This window comes from Humulus lupulus, chromosome 4 (genome assembly GCF_963169125.1).
Source record: "Humulus lupulus chromosome 4, drHumLupu1.1, whole genome shotgun sequence".
NCBI lineage: Eukaryota > Viridiplantae > Streptophyta > Magnoliopsida > Rosales > Cannabaceae > Humulus > Humulus lupulus.
The window spans coordinates 48,645,074-48,657,419 of record NC_084796.1 but is presented as its reverse complement, the minus strand read 5'-3'; the positions used below and the strand labels follow the sequence as shown (position 1 = coordinate 48,657,419).

General features: G+C 37.9%; 1 non-coding gene across 1 annotated transcript; it reads right to left on the bottom strand.

Annotated features, from left to right (window-relative positions):
- Positions 1–2,265: 2,265 nt before the first annotated feature.
- LOC133833712 (small nucleolar RNA R71) lies at positions 2,266–2,372 on the bottom strand. Its single transcript, XR_009893078.1, has one exon. It is a non-coding gene; the product is annotated as a small nucleolar RNA R71 (small nucleolar RNA).
- Between the last annotated feature and the right edge of the window lie 9,974 nt (positions 2,373–12,346).

Sequence of the window (12,346 nt, the reverse complement as noted above, 5' to 3'; positions counted from 1 at the left end):
AGCACCAGAATATCCTAGCATCCACAAATTCTCAAAATTAAACCCCTAGCCCCAAACTTGCCTCAAACATGAAGAAGAGCTTGAAAAATTAAAATAGAGAAGTTATACCTCACTGCTAATTCCAATTTCTAGCTGGTTGTAGGGAACCTTGGCACCTCTAAATCCCTTTGAATCCTCCAATTCTCCAAGAAAATCCTCAGTCTAAGATCTTACACCAAATTGGTGTTGATATTAAAAGAGCATGATAACTCCATTTTAGTGTTGTTTTAGGATGTGTTTTTGTTGTAATCTTGAGTCTTTTTGTTTGTTTTGTGTAAGATTACGCTTGTGTTTGTCTTTGTTGTAGGATGGTGCTATGAATTATGAGCTAAACGCAGAAAGAAGAAGAAATGGTGGAAAAATGGAGCTTTTTGTGGTTGTTTGAGTCAAATTGGCATCAAGGAGGAGTTTAGAAGAAATTTTGATGAAGGTCAGACTTAAAATGATCAAGTTTTGAAAAAAATAGAATTAGAGTCGCGGCATGGGCTTAAGGGCCGCGACTCTAGCAAAGTAAGAAACTACCCAAATCGGACAGGAATTAATGTCAAGGCATGCTCTTTAGGGCCGTGACATGATGAGTGGCAGAGAGCAAAGAAAATCTGGGTTTTCACACGAGCTGCGACATGGAGTTTAAGGGCCACGGTGCTTGAAGATGGAGGCGCAAATCTCCTGGGCATTTTGAAGACACGGGCCGCAGCATGGAAATGCAAGGGTCGCGGCGCGCCTCCTTAAAGAGAAAAAAAATCTCTTATTTAGGTTTAAATCATTATAAATTAAGATATGGATTAGGGTTTTCTCATTGACGAATTTTCAGAGAGTTCTTGACGGCTAAGCTTATTTTCTGCATTTTTCTTCTTTAATTTCTTTTCAAGTTTTGGATATTAAAGATGATAACATTTATTTTTATGGTGTTAGCTATGTTTGTCATGAACTAAATATTTTTCTCTAGGGTTTAATGTAGTCACTTGGATAATTGTTAATTTTCTACGAAGTTTATATAATTTCTTCTTCTTTATCTATATGATTTGTGCTTAATGCGTGTGGATAATTGATCATTGATTTATGATTTTGATTCGAGATCCGAGAGGGGAGAGTTGAATATTCTATAATCATATAGACATAAATTACATATAGGACGATAGTACCTATAGGGTTTTTGTAGCGTTTAGGGTTTCTATGCTTCATGCCTGCTATATGTTATAACTTATCACAGACATGTAGAAAATTTGCATATAGGTTGAGATCTTTTTATCTTGAAAAAGAATTAGAATTGTTTTAGTTAACCCACTATTAGGATAGAAATTGAAGAATTATATGCGCTGATTATTAAGATTAACAGGTTGAAAAGTTGATGAAAAATCAATCTTTATTATTGCAAAATTTATTTTAATTTTAAGTCTTAGTTTAAAAATCACTCTATTTTCGACAGCCAAATAGAAATTTAAAAGCAATTATTGGTAATTGGTTGATAGTCCTTGTGGGAATGATACTTTACTTACTATTTTATTACTTAAATCGATTGTGTATACTTGCACATCATATTTTACTGATCAAGTTTTTGGCGCCGTTGTCGGGGACTAATATCCAATATCAAAATTAATTGTTTTTTTGTTCTACTTTGGTTTTTACTCTTAGTATTCATTTGTATTGTGTTTCAAGAATTATTGGTATATGCGAGGAAGTAGACAAAATGAACTTATACAGGTAGATCATGAAATTGAAAGAACATGCAGACAAAACTGAAAGATAAAGAAAATGTTGGATTTTTCCATGGCTGAGAATCAAGGAAATGCAACAATCAATGCTGCTAATGTTAATAATATCCCAAATATTGCAGAAGTCCCAGTGGAACAAGGACCAAGGACGCTTAGAGACTATGTACTTTCTAATGTCACAGGAGTGCATTCATGCATTAGACACCCCACTATTGTTGCAAATAATTTTGAGATTAAGCCACCAGTATTACAAATGGTGCAATCTACTGTTCAGTTTGGGGGGTTGCCCACAGAAGATCCTAATTTGCACATAGCCAATTTCCTGGATCTATGTGAAACATTTAAGATGAATGGGGTGAGTGACGATGTGATTAGACTTAGATTATTCCCATTTTCTCTACGAGACCGCGTGAAAAGTTGGCTAATTTCATTGCAAGATAATTCTATCATAACATGGGAGGAGTTTGCCTAGAAGTTCTTAGAAATTGTTTTCCCTCCAGCAAAAGCTGCAAAGTTTAGAGGGGAAATCAATAATTTCTACCAGATAGAAGGGGAATCGTTGTATGATGCATGGGAAATATTTAAAGATTTGTTAAGGAAGTGTCTACATCATGGCATAGAGAAGTGGAAGCTAGTCCATAATTTTTATAATGGGTTGAATGGTACTGCTCGTACCATTATAAATGCTGCAGCAGGAGGTGCGTTTATGAGTAAGAGTGCCAACGAAGCTTATGATCTACTAGAGGAGATAGAAATTGTTGACGGTAAGAACTCCTCAACGATATAAGGTTAGAAAACTCAAACGGTATTGCAAAAGATATCTTAGAAGAAGATGGAAATAACTTGAAGGAGCAAATATGCAGAATTACAATGGAGCAAAAATCGTATATTGCTTAATTGTTTGTGCATACAAAGAATTTTCCAACCCCTTAACCCGAAGGGTCGAAGCCTATTTATAGATGGGCTCTATTGGCCCCTGATATAAAAAGGGGTCCCAAGGGACAAGATAGTACGTTTGTACTCCGTCAGAGTAGTGGTGGAGGGTGTAGAGGAGCAGAGGATCGTGGTGTCGGGTATGGGTACATGGTCAGAGGTGTGCAGGTCATGCCACCACTCCTTACACAAAGCCGTACCACCACTACTTGTTGGGCACTGATGTCAGAGCCACACCTCTACATCCCCCAGGGTTGTACGTCTTGTACTTGTTCACGTGCCTCGTACCCGAAGGTCCTTCTCACACCTCCAAAATATATCTTCTCTCATCGCCTTCTAATATGTTGCTAAGTGTTGGACACATCTACTAGTTCTCCTTGCATATTTGGGAGGCTTGGGACATATGGTACGTGATGAGACAATGAAGCTGTAATGCCCCAAATTTCCTAATAAGGTCTAGGACCTTTATTAGGAGGCCAGGAGGGCCATAATTGGTTTATTATGTTATTAAATGATTATATGCATGTTTATGTGAATTATATCATAATATGATGATGAATGCATGCATATGGGTCCACATTTCATGTTAAGGGCATTTTGGTAATTTTGCCGTTGAGGGCGTAATTGTGTATTTTGGTGCATGTTTGTGATTAATGAATAATACCAAATTATATGTGGATTTGCTCGAGCCATTCGATATGAGACGATTTGTGAATGCAAGTTTTCAGTCTGGTCATAACAGGGTTAATTTCAGGGCTCGGGGTGAGTCTCGGGGTAATTTGAGGATTAGAACATTGTCGAGAATTAAAGGATAATGGGATATGGTTTATTGGCATTTGAGGATATTGGAAGTATCGGGAATTGGAGGGTGTTAATTATAATTAACGAGATAGGTGGGTAAGGACAATTTTGCCCTTGGTGGCTGTTAAGGTTTTATTTTAGACTTGTGGGCCTTTTAGTCTTTTCACCCTAAGGTTATATTTAACCATTAGAAGGCTATGGAAAGCTAAGCAAAACAGAGCATCACCTCCTCCTTCTCCCGACAATTTTTCTCTCCCATTTCTCTTTGAATTTTCAAGCTCTTTTTGAGGAATCAAGCAAGGGAACCAAGTCTTGATGATCTAGGGTTATGCTCTACCATTGAAGAGGGTGTGATTATGAGATTGAGGTGAGTTTTTAGCCATTAAAACTATTGTTCTTGCTCTGCTTTTCTATTTGAGTTTTAGCTGATTTTTGGGTTGGATAATGAGAATTCAATGAGAGTTTTGGCAAGGGATGCTTGGGTTATGATGCCTAGGTTATGTGTAGATGATATTTGGGTTCAATTGGGGGTTTAAATGGTGTTTGGAAGCTTTTGAATCAGGTTGGGAATGGTGGAATCGAAGGAGGGAAGAACCAGGGCGGTTCTGGCTGGTGCTACCTATGGGCGCTATGGCGCTAGCCAGGGCAGATTTAGCTCTGGTTGCAGCGCCTAGGCGCTAGGGGGATAGCGCTACAACGCTACCCTGTTTTTCAAGATTCCAGTTTTGAGTGTTTTTAAGGGTTTTTGGCTCGGGGTTTCAATTCCTAAGGCTCGGGATCGAATCTACTCTCCGTTTGGGTACAATTCGGGGTCTCGGGAGTGAGGTTTAGGTCAAGACCCTTTTATGGTTGATTTTCATTAATGGAGGTTATATTTGGTTGTGACTAGGTGACTGCTAAGGGATTAAAGGACTGATTGTTCTCAAGGGTCATTCAATTGTTATTTCTCGCTCGAATCAGAGGTAAGAAAACTGCACCCCATATGTGACATGCATGGTTATTATTGAAGCATGTTGAGTGTTTAAATGTGGACATGGATTGTTGGGATTTTATGCCCTAATTAAAACCCAAATTCTTTGTAATCTCATTTTATTATCAACAAAAGAATAGAAATCATTTTTTGACTTGGTCAATCACTTTGCTCACATGTTTTATTTTCATGATTATTTGTTTAATATAAACTTCTATTAAATCCCGAGCATATAGCTAATCTTATTTATAGTGGCGTAATCACAGTGGAATATAAATATGATTATATGTTCAAAATAAGTTAGTCCTAAGATTAGTCAGTGCACCAGATTTACACTGACTTGCCAATCTACAATATGATCTACTTACACATTACAGTGTTATGTTCTTTCCAGAACATTAGCAAAGTAGATAAGATCGGATGTATTTGTTACATCGGACTGGACCGATATTGACAGTTGATAAGATAAGTAAACATACCGTTATTATCTATTCTAGTCATATCATATAGTTGACCATAGGTCAATTCAATCTCAATTTTGAGTGGTTAGTATTCTAACTGATTGTATTATTTGAGTTCTTTGACTTGTTCGTTACCAGCTTACCCTACGGACTAACCCATACTTACATCTTGGAAACTCGGTAGTATAATTGAGTGGGAGTGTTAATCATAGATATGAACATCTATAGCTTCTGATGAAGAAGTGAAACGATGGTATCCTTTTAGTTTGGTTCAAGGTGTTAAATGATAGAGGTCTCATTTCAGTAATTAAATTAGTTTACTGAAATATCATTTACAAGGAACTAAGTGTTTTAAGGATAAAATACAATGAGGGGTAAAACAGTATTTTAGTCCTATCTCATTGTAGACCGTCTATAGAGGATTGAGTGACAATTATGGTTGTAACAATGGATAATTAATAGCGTATCTATATTTGTTATAGAGCGTTCTATGAATTCAAGAGTGCAATTCCGAGTCTATAGTGGAGTCACGAGGAATTAATAAGTTAGTAAATTTATTTGTTAGATTTATGATAAATTATTGGAGCTTGATTTCATAGGCCCATGGTCCCCATTGTACCTTGGATAAAATCATCTAGATAGTCTCAATTAATTGATTTAATTATCAATTATAATTATCAAAGTTGACAAGGTCAATTTTGGATAGTTTCATAGAGTTGTGTAATTTTGAGAAGAAAAGAGAAATTATGGCAGATTTATTAATTAAGATAAATTGGTATCTAAATTAATAAATAAGTTTAAATCAAGGTTCAAATTATAAATAATTAATTTTATAAAGGATTTAAATAATTATTTAATTAATTAAATCAATAGAAAATAATACAGGCCTTGATTTTAAAGTCCAATGGGCTTATAATCAAACGGGAGATTTCACGGGCCTAAAGCCCATGATAATTTCGACCTAGGGCTTTAAAATGGCTATTATTTTATTAATTTTTTAATTAAATTAAATTTCCTTATTGAGTCTATAAAAGGAGTGCTTAGAGAGAAGTCAAAACAAAAGTTTAATCACTGGTTTTCTGATAGTTTTAGTTTCTCTCTAAACACAAGTCCTTTTCTAAGTCTCTTTGTTATTTTCTCTTCTTCTCTCTATATCTATCTCATATGTTGATAATTTCCCACACTAGACTAGGTGGTTCTAAGGATACATTGGAAGATTGTGAAGAAAATAGAAGATCGGTTCAGTTTCTTGATAATACTCTGCGACAGAGATGATACAAGAGTTAGAGAAACTGAAGGAAGGACTCTTTCATTCCGCTGCGTATACTGTAAGTATTCTATTCTTTGTTTCTCTTTGAATTCAATTTTAGAAACATGTTTTAGGCTATCTCGTATTAATTTGTTTAATATTAGATATACATGAAAATAAATAAATATCCTGTATAAAGGTTTAAATTCCTGTCTTTTGGACCTTGTATGGAAGATATGGGCCTTTGTAGTGGGAACGACATACTGGACCCAACCCTCCTCCATACAAAGCCAATTGTTAAGGCCCATTTACCTGAGTTGTACTTAATTGTATAGGTTCATTATATTAGTTAAACCTAAATATTGATTAGCAACAAATTAATTCTAAATTAATTGAATTTGTTTCAATGTGACACTTTAGAATTAATAAGAAATTATAGGACTTTGGTTTTAAAAATTTTAATCTGTTTAATTTTTTTGGGAAAACCATAGTCATTAATTTTCTAAAAATAAATAATAAAAATACTATTTTAATTTTATAATGAGCTTATTTTAAGGATTTTATTCGATCTCCATCGTTGGTTTAACATAGTCAATAGCTTAATGGGGCCTCGAGGCGCTTTGATTCGTCCCCCTACGGAAGGTGTTCATTAGTTATTTTGACAATGTTAGATTTCGAAAGATAGATAATTATAGGTCAAATTCTACTAGACTCACCCCTACGGTGACTACTAGGACTAAATCTATGATTATTGACGCCGTGGGTCTAGCTCATAAAATAAGAGATATTGTTTTCTTATTTTGATTGAATAGTAGGTTGTTAATAGTGGTGTCCATTATTAAATGAGTTTGCAACTCTATTTAACTAGTGGTATTTTTGACTCTTGCCAACCGGGACAAGGATACCATAGATTAGTTAAAAACCTAAAGAAATAGAGATATGACTGTTTTTTGTATTTTTTCTCTTATCTTACATATTTTTGGTATATGTTGTGCTATTTCTTGAAATTTGTGTGAATAGAAGTTTTATTGAGCAAATGTGATTGATTTATATTTTATTGGTAATTTGTAGTTTTGAGTTATGGCTGTGTCTACTCCCATCCTTTCTCAACTTTCGATGGAGAAACTCACTGGAGAAAACTTCCTTAAATGGAAGCAAAACATCAACATTGTGTTGATTGGTGACAACTCCAAGTTTGTCATGACTGAGGAATCCCCAGAAGTTCCAGCTAAAGGAGCTACCAAGTCTGTGAAGGACAAGTATGAGCATTGGCAGGCGGCTAACAACAAGACGCGGTACTACATGTTGAATAGTATGGTCGACACTCTCAAGACAAAGATGGAGAATGTCGAGACAACCTACGAAATCATGGATCAGCTCCAAAACATGTTTGGTGCCAAGTCATCGCAGACTCGTTTTGAGGCCACCAAGAAATATGCCAATGCTCGAATGGCACCTTCTCAACATGTTCATGATCACCTGATCAAGATGACAAACTACTTTCAGGAAGCTGAACTGTACGGAGCCATAATAGATGAGGAAACTCAAGTTGGCTTAATCCTCAACAGTCTTTCTCCAACTTTCCTTCCATTCACCACCAACTATGTGTTGAATAAACTCAACTACGGTCTGACGCACCTCATGAATGAGCTTCAGACTTTTGAGTCTATCATGGGTGGACCTAGTAAGGGAGGAGAAAAGAAGACAACTACTACTACTGCTGCTGATCCAGCTAAGGCTGAAGCTAACTGAGCTTCGTCTTCAAAAGCTAGAAACAAGAGGAAAGGTGGGCAAAAAAACAACCCCAAGCCTGCAAAGGCTGCAAAGGCGAGTGCACAACCAAGTGCACAGACGCCTAAGGGGAAAAACAAGAAAAACAAGAAAGGTAAGGGTAAATGTTTTCACTACAAAGAGAAGGGGCATTGGAAACGATATTGCCCCAAGTTTCTAGCAGATAAAAACAAAGCTTCTTGAATTGTGGGAGGAAGTGAACGAAGGCGACTTAAAGCTTAGAGTTGGGAACAGAGCGTTCATTGCGGTCCAAGCTAGAGGAAGAGCTCGTCTGAAGTTCGGAAATAAATTTTTAATTTTAAAAGATGTATTTTTTATTCCGAATTTTAGTAGAAATTTAATTTCAGTTTCCATATTGCAATTAGAACGATTTGTTATGACTTTCACAAGTTTTAATATATCTATTTCTTTCAATGGATCATAATTTGCATGTTTGGAAAACGAGCTTTATATTCTGCGACCTAACGAACCCCTCGCTCTTAATAGTGATTTATTCAAAGTAGCTAAACCTAGGACCAATAAACGTCAAAAGAACAATAACAATAATATGACGTATTTATGGCACTTGAGACTAGGTCTCATTGGTTATGATAGCATTCAAAGACTTATAAAGGACAGACCTTTGAGGGAACTCACCTTAGGTGAATTACCTATCTGTGAATCTTGTCTAGAAGGCAAAATGACCAAGCGTCCATTCTCTGCAAAGGGTGATAGGGCCAAAGAACCACTTGGTCTTGTGCATTCAAATGTTTGTGGACCTTTGAATGTACAAGCCAGGGGTGGTTTTGAGTATTTCATCACTTTCATTGACGATTACTCTAGATACTCATGTCTTTACCTAATGCATAGGAAATCAGAAACATTTTCAAAGTTTCAGGAATCCCTGGCAATGGCTCAGAACCAATTAGGCAAAACGTTAAAGATCTTGCGATCTGATAGGGGTGGAGAATATTTGGATATGCAGTTCCAAGATCATTTAACTGAACTTGGGATTTTATCACAACTTACTGCCCCAGGTACTCCGCAACAAAATGGTGTAGCAGAACGCCGAAACAGAACTTTATTGGAAATGGTTAGATGCATGCTTAGTTACTCAACTCTACCAACTTCGTTCTGGGGACATGCAATTGAAACCGCGAATGACATTCTCAATGTCGTGCCGTCAAAATCAATCCCCAAAACACCTTTAGAACGCTGGAATGGTTGTGAACCTAGTTTACGCCATTATAGAATCTGGGGGTGTCCCGCTCACGTCCTGAGGAAAAAGGAGGGAAAGCTAGAACTGTGAACTGAAGTTTGCATGTTTGTTGGCTATCCTAAAGGTACTCGGGGTGGACTTTTCTATAGTCATTCAGAAAAGAAAGAGTTTACTTCTACAAATGCTACTTTTATGGAAAATGACTATGTCTAGAACTTTAAACCTCGTAGCAAAGTAGTTTTGGAGGAGGTGGTTAAAGAATTGACTTCAACCAATGTTCCATCGTCATCAACACGAGTTGATGATGAAATTCCCACTCTTCACGGCCAACCGACGCAAGTCGATTTAAATGAAGAAAGTACCACTGTTCCTGAGCAAACAGTCACGCAGCCTCGTCGTAGTGGGAGGGTTTCTAGAAACCCAGTTTGCTATGGTTTGGATGGTGAAACCAATATGGTTGTTGGTGACACCAGTGATGATGATCCGTTGTCTTTCAAACAGGCAAGCGCTAGCCCTAAAAAGGAACTATGGCTCGAAGCCATGAAACAGGAAATGGAGTCCATGTACTCAAATTCCGTCTGGGATCTTGTGGAAGCACCTAGTGACTTTAGGGCCATTGGGTGCAAGTGGATCTACAAGAAGAAACAAGGTGTTGATGGAAATATCAAGACTTATAAAGCTCGATTAGTGGCAAAGGGTTATACCCAAAGAGAAGGCATGGACTATGAGGAAACTTTTAGTCCGGTAGCCATGCTCAAATCCATTCGCATCCTCCTATCCATAGCAGCCGCTCTCAACTATGAGATCTGGAAAATGGACATCAAGACAGCTTTTCTTAATGGAAAGCTTGACGAAGTCATTTATATGGACCAGCCAGAAGGATTTAAAGTATCTAGACAAGAAGGAAAAGTTTGTAAGTTAAATAGATCCATCTATGGACTTAGGCAAGCTTCTCGTTCCTGGAATCTTAGGTTTGATGAAATAATCAAAACCTATGGCTTCGAACAAAATATTGATGAGCCCTGTGTTTACCAATTGAAGGCATATCAAATAGTGGTATTGCTGGTTCTTTATGTAGATGATATCTTACTCATTGGAAACATTGTTAAGAAATTATCAGATGTGAAGAATTGGCTGAGCACTCAATTCCAGATGAAGGATTTGGGTGAAGCAAGTTATGTTCTAGGTATCCAGAACATCAGGGATAGAAAGAACAAACTTTTAGCTCTATCTCAAGTAGCTTACATTCATAATGTAACGCCCTACTTCCTTAGAGCCGTTACTAAGTGAGTTTAAAACGTGCTTTTAACTCGCTAATCGAGGTTTTAAGGAAAATGTGTAATCAAACCATAAACAGGGTCGTACACTTTGAAAATAATTCCATTTACTGAAAAATCATAAAATGTTTAACATTTGGGATCCCAAAATACTATTTATAAATATTTACAACTCAAAATATACTTTAAGTTGACTATACGACAAAATAGGGTTCTTTACAAACAACATCCAAAAATACCCCTGGCCGTGGCAGCCAGGCAGACCAGACATGTACGCGCCGCGTCACGCTCTCCATACTCATGGTCGGTTGACTTTCTCCTTGCCCTTACCTGCACCACAGAGCACCCGTGAGCCGAAGCCCAGCAAGAAAACTCCACATAAACAGATAACATACGCATATGAACCATTTAGCATATAACCAATTTGTCAACAAGCTAAACACATACGACCATGCCGTCTCAGGTGCTTTACCAGGCCCTGAGTTGCGGTCTACACCGTAAGGATATCCCAGGTATCCTTTAGGGTCTTACCCTGGCAACTCGCACTCCATGTGCTAAACGTTGCTCCCGGCCCCTTACTGTTCCCGACCTTTGCCGTTCCCGACCCTTGTAATCACTCACATATATGCATACACAACATAATTAAAACATAACTTAAACATATACTAACACAATCAATGAGCTACACTCAACACATAATCATATAGGGCCGTGCCCTGCAATACAACTATGGGGCCTCGCCCTGCTCTATGGGTACAATAGCTTTCTTACCTGTGTCTCGAGCTTCTTGAGCACTGAACCCTCGAGCACGATCCTCTAATCCGAGCCTCATCGAGAACCTAGTCACAACATATAGATAACACTCCCATTACTAATCAATTCAAAAACATCCTCCGGAACCGATCCCGAGCTCTCGGGACCTCCTGGATCCCCACACGAGGTGGCGGAAGCGTCCCCCAAACCCCCAGGGCAAAAGCCTAAAAACTGAAATTTCCCCCTGCCCAGAAATGGCCTAGCGCCGCGACGCCACCCTATGAGGGCCGCGGCGCCCAGAAGGGCCCCCGTCCATTGATGCAGCCTAGCGCCGCGACACAGAAGAACAAGGCCGCGATGCTCCTACGCGAACCCAGAACTCTGGGTTTTCCCCTACATTTTCCCCGAGCCAAAACACTCCCAAATCATTACCAAGACTTACCTAAGTCCCAAATTCAATTCAAAAATCCCAAATAAGCCATCTAACAACCTATAAACATCAACAACAGACCTAGATACACAATCAAACTCAAGAATCACTTAGTAGTTAAAAAATTCTCAAAAATTAAACCAGCCCTCAGAATTCTTAAACTAAACCAGAAATAACTTTCAAATATGCATGGAATTCATACCTCAAGATGGAATTCGACCTTGGGCTTCTTCCTACTCCAACTCCAAGCTAAATCTCTTTGATTCCCAACTGAATTCTCACAAACAACAAGCTGCAAATTCAGCTTCAACCCTCATTCTCAAATCCTCAAAACAAGCTTAAACCTTAAAGAAAACCCATGGATGAATTTCTTACCTCTGTGATTAACACACCCTTGAGCTGAAGCTTGAATTCAATTGATCTAATCTCATCCCTAAACCCCTTCCTTGATTCCAAGAGATTTGCCCTTCCTTCCTTTCCTTCTTGCTTCTTAACTTTCCTTAACTATCAGCAAGAGATGAATTTGTCTAAGTGTAGAAAACGAGAATAGCTTTCCCACTAAGCCATAGTTATCTAGATCCCAGCCAAAAGACCCATTCTCCCTTCCATCTAACCTATATTCTAACTAATCCTCAAGGGCAACTTAGACCTTTCCTATCTTCTTACAAACATACCATTTTCTCACCTAAAGTAACTATCCTCAATGGTTACCTATGGTTACCCAAGCCA